We start from the raw sequence: 10,778 nt of genomic DNA on the forward strand, positions 1-10,778 counted from the left end.
AGGAGCCTGGCAGGCTACATTCCATGGGGTCACAAGAGTCAGACACAGCTTAGTGACTAAACAACAGCAACAACAACACTCTCAGAGGGAGGTAGGGCTGTTTCTGCAAACTGAAACCAACCCTCCCATACAGGCTTAAAGGAATTGTTCTGGGAGGGAGCAGGTGTGACCATGGGTGAGTGACAGGAGATTGCTATTTGATTGACTCTCCTGAGTTCTGTAACAACTTATTATTGCATATGCCTTCACCCTTGATTTGTTAAGAAATGCTCACCATGGGGAGGGCAAAGCCACATACATATTTTATTATAATGTTGGTATAATGAGTGTGGGTTTATTAGAGATTATACGTCTGTCTAGTCTGGGCATGCACAGCCCATAGAAGTTGTCTTGTGTTACAATGCTCCCTCTTGATCAGGATAAGCTGCCCACCACTTGACCGTAGGTTTGCCTGTCCTGGGTGAGGTCAGGAGAGGGTCTCCAGATGGTTGGGGCATAACTAGACTATTCCCCTCTTGTCTTTAGCCACCATCACCTCTTTGCTACTACTATCAGGGGAGAGTTCCCAGATGGTTGGAGTGTGACTTGGTTATTCCTCTAATAAGAAAAAAAAATCCTAATTTTTTTCCCACCTATGTCACGTCCTTTCTGCTAATGTTTGACTACCTAACATTTCTATTTTTCACATCTGTGAATTAAATCTTAAGATAACTTCATCACGTGGTAAAGCTGAAATAAAATAATATATGTAAATTGCATAACCAATACTTGATGTTTTCTAAATTGTAACTCTGGTCATTCATAGCCATCACCATCTTCTTTTTTAAATGCCAAATAAAATATTTTCATTGTATTTTATTCTTGTTATTTTTTTAAGTCTGACTCCATATACACATACATATGGGCTTCCCAGGTGGCACTAGTGGTAAAGAATCTGCCTGCCAATTCAGGAGACACAAGAGCCATGAGTTTGATCCCTGGATCAGGAAGATCCTCTGAAGAAGGAAATGGCAACTCACTCCAGTATTCTTGCCTGGCAAATTCATGGACAGAGGAGCCTGGTGGGCTGCAGTCCATGGGGTCGCCAAGAGTGGGACACGACTGAGCGTGCACACACACACGTATACACATAAATATTGCATCCTCTGAATTCCTTGACATGTCCTTCTTTAAATCTTTTTCTTCTCTGTTTCTAGTTCTCCAATAGAAGTTGCCAAATTTAGTATAGTTTAGATGTAGCTGAACCCCACTATATACTATAGGGATATGAGAATAAGTAAGGTTCTTTGTTTTTATTATTTTCTGGAGTAATTCACAGTCAATGACAACCTAAGTCCTGTTTCTTATCCTTAAATGATAGCATAGATAACATAGTTTGGTTATCTTTTTCCCCCTCCTGAAGTGAATTGCCTCCCATTTACCTATCTTCAAACTTTTATAGGACTTCTCAGGTGGTGCTAGAGTTAAAGAATCCACCTGCTAAGGCAGGAGATGTAAGAGACGCAGATTCCATCCCCAGGTTGAGAAGATCTTCTGGAGGAGGGCATGACAACTCAGTCCAGTGATTCTTGCCTGGAGAATACCATGGACAGAGGAGCCTGGCAGGCTACAGTCTGTAGGGATGCAAAGAGTCGGACATGACTGAAGTTACTTAGCACACATGCACGCAAACTTTTCTTGAAGATTATCTGATGCTTTTTGTCAACGAAAACAATCATGCTGTAGCTTCTTATGGTTTAACGCACTCATATAAAGTGCCATTTTTTTCCATTTGACTCTGTGCCATTTAAATTACCTGAGAGATAGGAAGCAAAGCCATTTAACAATGCACGGTTATGCAGGCTTCCTGAAGATTTCTCCTAAAATAACTTAACGAAGGAGTATCTTCCAATAGAATATAAGGCCACACTTGTGCTATCCTTTGAGGAATGCTGTGACTCCTCCCCTATTCTCATCTACATTCTGTCACACTTAAAAATGGCTCCATTCTTAACTTGCTGTACAGTGAATGTCTAAAGCAACTTTTATAGTGCTTTAAGTCCTGATGGCTTTCCCAGGTTCAAGAGAACCTTACTAATCATCAAAGATACAGATTAAATATCATCTTCTCTGGGAACACCTTCTTGATTCCTTGAGGCTATCAGACTTCACCTCATTCTCCCTCTGTTCCTTGCCCACATTTTAGTTGTAGCATCAGATTAATATATTTGTCCTCACAATAGTTAACACAGTGCCTAGAAGAAAAATGCTCAATACATGTGTGAACAAATTTTTAAAAATGAATGAGCCAAATGCTTAAGGTAAAACGTTTATCTTAAGCTTAAAAAATCTCAGCAGGGAATTCTTAATAAGATCTGTATGTGAGTTGGTTTGTTAAGAATGAATGGTTATGAGGAGTGAATGGAGTGGAGAGATGTTTTCTGATCCAAATGAGAGGGGAGTTCTCTGTTGAAGAGAAGTATAGAAAGACAGGTAGATAATTCTTACAGTTTTACTTAGAGCCAACTATAACTCTGCATATCTAATCATGAGAAATTATTTACTTTATACAGAATCAAATGTAAACTAGAAATTGCCGTCAATGTGGAGAAGGTATAGAAACATAGAAACACACATAGTAAGAAACAAAGAATGACAAAATTTAAAGCTGCAATATTTTGATTTGTAAATATCCATTTAGAAGGATTCATTTCTTTGGTAAAGAAGCTATGTTTTAATTTTTAATAAAGTATAAGGTGAAATATTAAAAATTTTGAATTAAATGTTACATGAAAATGAAAAGTTATAGTATCGCTCTTGCATGAATGTGTGTCACTCAGATACATGATTTTCTCCTTATCCACCTACAGTGGGGAATTTGATGGAGGGTTCTTTTTTTCTTTTTCTTTTTTCTTAGCAGTTTGTCAGAAGAACAGAGGTGTTTAAGTGGGTTAATATCTTTCTGAGTGACAAACGTCCATGACTTTATTACTATATGCCCACTACTGTTTTGCTTATAGAGCAATCTTTTCTATGAGATTTTCATTCAATTTTTATGTGTTTTCCTTTATTAGAAATAAAATAAATAGGACATTTTTCCATTTAGGGAATATCTTAAGGAATGGCATTCAGTTAGAGAGCTGGAACTTTATAATAAAACAGAACTGATATAGACAAATATAGATGTAATGTTGAATATTACATATGGAAATAAATTAAAAAAACACTTTTAGGATTGTGAGTGGGAAACACTGAAGCATAACATAAATTTTTTTCACATTCCAATAAATTTATTCTGTAAAAACAATACATTTTTTTGTTTTTGATTTTTTTTTACAGTAAACTTTTCAACTACAAACCTCGAATATGCAAAAGATGTTCCAAGGACAAGCATAACAGGATTGATAAAACCCAAAATGACTAAATGTATTCTCACAATATAAGTTGGCATAAAAATAAATAAAATTTTCTATTATCACAATTGCAACAATAATGTACACATAATAATGGTTTGTGGATGAGTAGTAACTATTGTAACTCTAGTTCCAAAAGAAAACAACAGATCATTTAAAAGTCTATATTTAAAAGTCACTGCTTTGTCTTACTTCCCATAGGGCTACTGTTGAGTCCAGCTTTAAAAGGTAAAGTATCCAGCTTGAGTGATTAGCTCAAATTGTATTGGCATTTGGAGAAAATAAATCATTGCCTTTATCTTGGAGTAACACAAAAGACTCACTTAACTTCACATATAGAAACTGAGTTTGTGTACGTAACAATGTGAATTTTGAGAAGTATAAGTTGTCAACTAGCTATTTCTAGGTATTTTACAGTATGATTCAACTTTACACATGACCTAAAAACTGAAGGACAATTTTAAGTTCATCTTCAATATGCCAACATTATGTATCTAGGAATTGGTTCCTGGGTTCTGTCACAGAGAAGAAATCCCTTAAACATTATGTTCAGTGGTCCTTTTAAAAAAATGCTAATTTATATTTAACTGAGTGTTTGATGATGGTGGAGTAAAAGGCAGGAGAGTGATGAACATAACTGCCTTGATAAAGGATCCTAGACTTGTATGAGCTTGTGCAAAAATCTTGATAATCCTTAGTGGTTAAGGGCAACTTCATGCAACCATATAACACGAAATTAAGTCATTAACCTTAAAAAATGCTAATTTTTTTTTCCCCAAACACATCAGAGAGGAATGTGAATAATGTACATACAAACTGGGGTTCTGTCAGTGACAACAAGGACTATGTGTTGGTTCATATCAAACCCGAGAATATTGGACAACCAAACGTATAATCTTCTTGTGGTTTTCTTAGTGTGCAGCATTCATTATGGTAGTTAGGTCCCTTCACTGGTTTTTTGCAAGTCTGAAGTTGTGTTTCTTGTGTCATTGCCTGCATCTCCACCCTCAGAGCTGCTTTTATTTTCTCCTTCTTTGCAGTCCTTGTCATCTTCGTCTCCTGGAGATTTCCGGGACTGTTTAGAGGATTTCTTTGAAGTGTATGACTTTTTCCGCTTTGAGGCTGCTTTTTCACTCTTTCTTTTGCCTTTTCCAACTTCCTCTACTCTGTCGTCTTCTTCCTCACTGCTTGCGTCAGTGGTATCCCCGCCTTCTCCCTCGGTTTCTGAAGAGCTCTGTTGCTGAACTGCCTGGTATCCAGTAAACTTTACTCCTGGGTTATTTTCTATTTCCCACAATCCTTCATTAAATCCTTTCTGTTTGTTTGATTTTCCAAACTTGTCTTTGTATTCCTTGTAAGGGAAGAGATCTTTGGGACCTAGAAAAGCAGTTTCGTGGGTGCCAAAAAAGAAGATAGGGCACTTATTGGCTGGAGACTTCACAGCTTCCTCTGGGAGTTCATCGATCCGGGCGGGCCATTGCGGGTAGCCCTTCATCTTGGCGAAGACCAGGTCGCCCGCCTTGTACTTGCGGGGCCGCGGACGAGCCATCCCAGCCGCTCCCCTTCCTGGTCGTTCTTGGGCGCCGCGAAGATGCCAGGAGGCCGCCCCCGCCGCGGGCCGACGGACTGCGCCGCGCTCCTCGCGGGGCTTGAGCTGGGCGGGCGGGCGGACAAGCGGCCGCTCCGACGAGGGGAAAAGTCGAGGCGGCGGCTGAGGCGAGGGGGTGGGCGGGGGGCTCAGCAAGCCCGACAAATCACCGCCCGGCAGCGGCCTGGCCGCTCGGCTCTCGCCCACGCCGAGGTCCCCGCCGCCGCCGCCGCCGTGCGCTGCCCATAAATTTTAATATTTCAGAAAAAATGCCAATTTCTGGTGCTAATTCCCTCATAGATGTTTTGAACATTTTGCCCTGAGGTATAGCAGCCTTAACTGTCCTCATCTTAACTGGATTTCTGGTTCCGTTAGCCTTTTCAGTACAATTTTCAGTCAGTAGTGGCATTTTCTCAAAATTAACATGTGGAAGGTAGTGTAAAATTAGTAGAGAGTATGCGCTTTGCTCCCTAACTGCACTTTGAGAACATTTTCTGTGCTTCTAGCATCAGTCTACCTCATCCCACCAGGAACGAACAGCCCGTTTTATTCTCTCTTGGTTTGGACCATATGGCCCATCTTTATGAATGAATGGCTATGTATGTAGCATGATGTGAAAACTTCCGACATGCCCCTTGGTTTCTTAATATCTCTCCTATGCTTCCTGCCAGCATTCTTTACAAGGTCTTATATTATCATTCCTATTGTAATTTTGAACAGACATTTTAACTTTTATTAGCTGCAGTGTTTTTGTATGTACAGCAAGAGTACTCTGTTATTCTTAGGTTCAAGGGAGATTATTTGTATGAAATGCTTAGTAACAACAACAACGTGGTAACTACAGCAAATGTGAGGATAATTTCATTTTATTTTTGTCGAAGACATGATAATTACTCACTAGTATTTCTAATTCTTCTCCCTTTCAATGTGTAATTGAAAGTTGGACTTCCCTTCCCCTTTGAAAATAGGTGCGGCCATTAGAGTTGCCTTAAGCAGGCAATAAAATGTGAGCAGAAGTTATGAGTATTATTTCCAAGCAGAGGTCTTAAAAATGTCTGTCTTGTTCTCCCTCATAACTCCCCATGTCAGTTAAAGTAAATGACAACCACCCAGATAGTGGAGATTCGGTTAGACTGTGTCTCCGAGTGAAGACCTGTGGAGCAAAACAGCCCTCCCCAATCTACACCCTGGACATATAGGGAATGTAATATGAGGGAGAAACAAACTACTGTTTTTAAGCCAGTAAGATTTTGGTGTTGTCTTTTTACAATACCATATATTATTGTACTGGATTGGTTTAATCTTATTAAGTCTTTCATTATGTTGAGTATTTTTTAATTGTGGTAAAATACACATGAATACAGGATACTTTTCCATTTATTTATATGTTGTTTAATTTCTTTCAGCAATATTTTGTTGTCTTCAGTGTACAATTCTTTCATCTACATGGTTAAGTTTATCCCTCAGTATTGTATTCTTCTTGCCATATGTTATTTGTTATTGTAGTAAACTATACATGGCATAAAATTTACCATTGTAATCATTTTTAAGTGCACAGTTCAGTGACATTAACTATATTCACATTATTGTGCAACCATCACCACTATTTATCTCCAGAGCATTTTTCTCACCACAAACTGAAATTAATTCTGTGCCAATCAAATAATAATTCTCTATTTCCCTCACGCTCACTCCCTTGTTACTAATATTCTACTTTTTGTCTATATGAATTTAACTACTCTGGGAAATTCATAGTATAGAAATCGTACAATTTATTTTTAATGGTTTATTTCACTTAGTATAATGTCTTCAAGATTGATTCATGTTATAACCTGTCAAAATTTTCTATTCATTTTTAAAGTTGAACAATAATTTGTTGTATGTATATAACAACACATTTACATATCCGTTCAACTGTTGAGGGACACCAGAGTTGTTTCTACCTTTTGGCTATTGTGAATAATGATGCTATATTATATAAACATGAGAATTCCTCTTTCACTTCTTTGGGGTATATACCCAGAAGTGGAATTGTTGGGTCATATAAGTCTATGTTTAATATTTTTAAGAATTGTTGTATCATTTTCCATAGAACCTGTTCTATTTTACATGTCCCCAAGCAATGCAAAAGGAATCCAATTTCTCCGTATCCTTGCCAACACTTATCATCTTCCTGCCTTCTTTTCTTTCTTTCTGATAGATCTCAGGAGCTATACTGAGCTGGGAGACAGAGGAGAAAGGGAGAGAGAGAGAGGGATGAACTGTTATATGTCACAGTAGCCCATTAAAACAACAAACCAAAAATAGAAAAACAAAGTGATTAATCACTTACTGTGGTATTGCTGCTGCTGCTGCCTAGTCGCTTCAGTCATGTCTGACTCTGTGCGACCCCATAGACGGCAGCCTGTTGTGGTCCTTTAATGGACCGGAACCTGGTGGTAAGGAGTTGACGATAAGAAAGAGGCTGATATTTCCTGGTTTATGCAGAAAACCAATAAAACCCTAAGACAACGGGTTTGCGCCGCTTACGTAGGCTCAGAGTGCCCTCTCAAGAAGGTCTTGAAAGCCCGGGCAAGTAAGTAAGCTTCAGCAGGCCTCTGCACTCCAGCGAATTAGCCTGAAGGGGGGGGGGGAAGGAGAGAGAGAGAGAGATGAAGAAAGACACGGAGACCCAAGCTCTGACGGAACAAGGGTGTTTCATTCAACATAGTGTGGGTATATATACTGTCTTACAAGGTGGCTTTTTCAGCAAAGATTAGGATCAAAAATCTTACAAATTATCAAGAAAACATGAGGCTAGAATCCATATCAAAGAGAGATGGTTGTAAATGAACTTTTACCATATGGTCCATATCAGAAAGGAAGAGGGTCGTAAATAGTTACTTTTCACCGTATGGAAAAGCTAACGAAGGAAATGCATGCATTCCTCAGTCCCTGGGAGTGGCTTGCCAGCTCCTTTTAATCCTTGAATATTCAAGGATTAATAAGGAACAGAGGAATCATGACAGATCAGCACACAGGAAGCCTCCTGTTAAAAGTTCCCTGACAGCAGCCCACCAGGCTCCTCTGTCCCTGGGATTCTCCAGGCAAGAATACTGGAGTGGGTTGCCATTTCCTTCTCCAACTGTGGTAGTAGAAGACATTAAAACCAGGAAAAGTACCACTTTCCTCTGTTCCCCCATGGAACAGTTCACAAGTGGAAGATCAGGTGTATCAGCACAGACATGGGCTACTTCTCAGTGTTGAGAGAGCCCCACATAAAAGGCTCCAATAGTTTTATGGACTCGGGGTTGCAAGTAGGTCAGGGAGAGGGCTCAGAGTGTACTAGTACTGAATCAGAGTAGATAAAAGTGACTTCGGAATTTCCTCCCTCTTCTTCCATGAGGAAGTCTTGGCAGAGGTGCTTGAAAATGACCTCGAAGGAAGTCCTCAGGTGAAGAGACATAGGAATCAAGGCACCAAGGCTAGGAATGTAAATATGTGAAGGACATGACTAGCTAGGAGAGCCTGAGACTTTGACTGTAACTCTCTTCAGAGATTGTGATGCACTGATTTTTACCCTAAGTCTGGTGTGGGGAGGACAGCTTCCCCACCCTCACTCCCCAGGAGCCCTGTCAGGTAAAGCTTTTATAGTTGCCTATGGTCAGACCTGAAAAATCACACATTGATTTCTAACCAGGTGTTGGATAGGCATTTTAATATGTATGAAGTGGTATCTCACTGTGGTTTGGATTTGCATTTCCCTGATGACTATTAATGTTGAGCATCTTGCTTTTATGTGCTTATTGGCCATTTAGATATCTTCTTTGGAGAAATGTATTCAAGTCCTTTTGCCTATTTTTTAAGCAGGTGATTTTGGGATTTTTTTTTTTTTTGTCATAGAATTGTAGGAGTTCTTTATAAATTCTGGATATTAATCTTATCATATATTCCAACATCATTTGTTGAAGAAACTATTCTTTCCCCATTGTATGGCCTCAACACCCTTTGTCAAAAATCATTTGACCATTTATGTGAGGGTTCATTTCTGCGTTTCCATACTATTCCATCTGTCTTGTTCAACCGTGGTTTTGTAGTAAGTTTCGAAACCAGAAAGTGTGAAACCTTCATTTCTATCTTCTTTAACAAGCTCATTTAGACTATTTTGGGTCCTTTAAGATTCCATATGAACTTTAGGATGGATTTTTATATATTTGAAAAAATGTCATTGGTATTTTAATAGAGATTGTGTTGAATCTATATATCACTTTGGGTGCTATTGACATTTTATCATTGTCTTCAAATCTATGAAAATGAGATTTCTTTCCATTTATTTGTGTGTTCTTTAATTTTTTTCAGCCATGTTTTATAGTTTCCAGTGTACAAGTCTTTTTTCTCCTGGTTAAATTCATTCCTAAGTATCTAAACTTTTGATGCTATTGTGAACGGAATTGCTTTTTAAATTTCCTCTTCGGATTATTCATTATTAGTGCATATGAATACAACTGATTTTTTTGTGTTTTGATTTTGTATCATACACTTTGCCAAATTTGTTTATTATTTTTTACAGTTTTTTTTTTCTTGTGTGTGTGTATGTGTATGTGTGTGAAATCTTTAGGCTTTTCAACATTGTCATTATCAGGGTTTCATATAAAGGTAATGCTGGCTCCAGAAAAAAGACTTAGGAAGTGTTTTTTCTTCTTCAGTTTGTTGGAAGAGTTTGAGAAAGATTGTTGTTCATTCTTTAAATGTTTGGTAGATTTTACCTTTGAAACAATTTGATCCAAGGCTTTCCTTCTTTGCATGGTTTTTAATTACTGAGTCAGTCTCCTTACTAATTTAGGTCTATTCAAAATTTCTATTTTTTTTGCAATTCAGTCTTGATAGGTGGTATGTTTCTAAGAATTTGTCCATATCTAAGTTATCTAATTGGTTGGTGGGACATTGTTCAAAGTGATATTTTAAGTATATTTTCGTTTCTATAAAATTGTGAATCAACTTTCTGATTTTAGTAATTTATCATCTCTTTTTTCCTTAGGTAATTTAGCTAAAAGTTTACTAATTTTGGTGAACTTTTCAATAATCCAACTTTTTGTTTCATAGATTTTCTATATTGTTTTGTCATCTCTTTTATATTTTATGTTTGCTGCTTCCTTCCTTATGTGAGCTTTGTCTATGGTTTGTTTACAAAATCTTATTCCTTAGGATATAAACTTAGAATGTTGACCTATGATTTTCCTTCTTTTTAAATAGAAGCATTAACAAATACAAATTCCCCTTGTAGCACTGTTTTTACTGCATCTCATAAGTTTTGATGGACTGTGTTTTTATTTTCATTTATCTTAACTTATTTTCTGATTTACTTTGTGACTTCTAACAATGCTTTACTTAGACGTGGAGGATTTTGGACCATTATTTCTTCAGATGGTCTCTCTGTCACTTTCTTTTTTTTTTTTCCATAAAGCATATATTTGTCTCCTGATTATACCCAATACATCCATTGGGCTCTGTTCGCTTCATTTATTTTCTTTGCTCTATTCAGACTAAAATTTCAAATGTCCTGTATTCAAGTTTGCTGATTATTTCCGCTGTCTGTTCAAGTCTCTTGTTGAAACCATCTAGTGAATTTTTCAATTGAGTTTTCATATTTCTTGTCCCCATAATTTGTTTGGTTCCTTCTTATAATTTCAATCTCTTTGTTGATACCTTATTTTGTTCATATGTAGCTTTTCTGATTTTCTTTACTTCTTTTTTCCATGCTTTCCTTTAGGTGTCTGAGTATATTCAAAACAGTTGTTTCAAAGCCTTTGTTTAGTAAT

The 10,778-nt window shown here is 37.6% G+C and overlaps 1 pseudogene across 1 annotated transcript; it reads right to left on the reverse strand.

The window, feature by feature from the left end:
* Positions 1 to 4,172: 4,172 nt before the first annotated feature.
* LOC145536988 (hepatoma-derived growth factor-related protein 3 pseudogene) lies at positions 4,173 to 5,032 on the reverse strand (annotated as a pseudogene). The gene has a single exon (XR_014076119.1). The product of XR_014076119.1 is annotated as a hepatoma-derived growth factor-related protein 3 pseudogene (transcript).
* Positions 5,033 to 10,778: the final 5,746 nt, after the last annotated feature.

Source organism: Giraffa tippelskirchi, chromosome X (assembly GCF_054371585.1).
Source record: "Giraffa tippelskirchi isolate mGirTip1 chromosome X, T2T-mGirTip1v1.2.pri, whole genome shotgun sequence".
Lineage (NCBI taxonomy): Eukaryota > Metazoa > Chordata > Mammalia > Artiodactyla > Giraffidae > Giraffa > Giraffa tippelskirchi.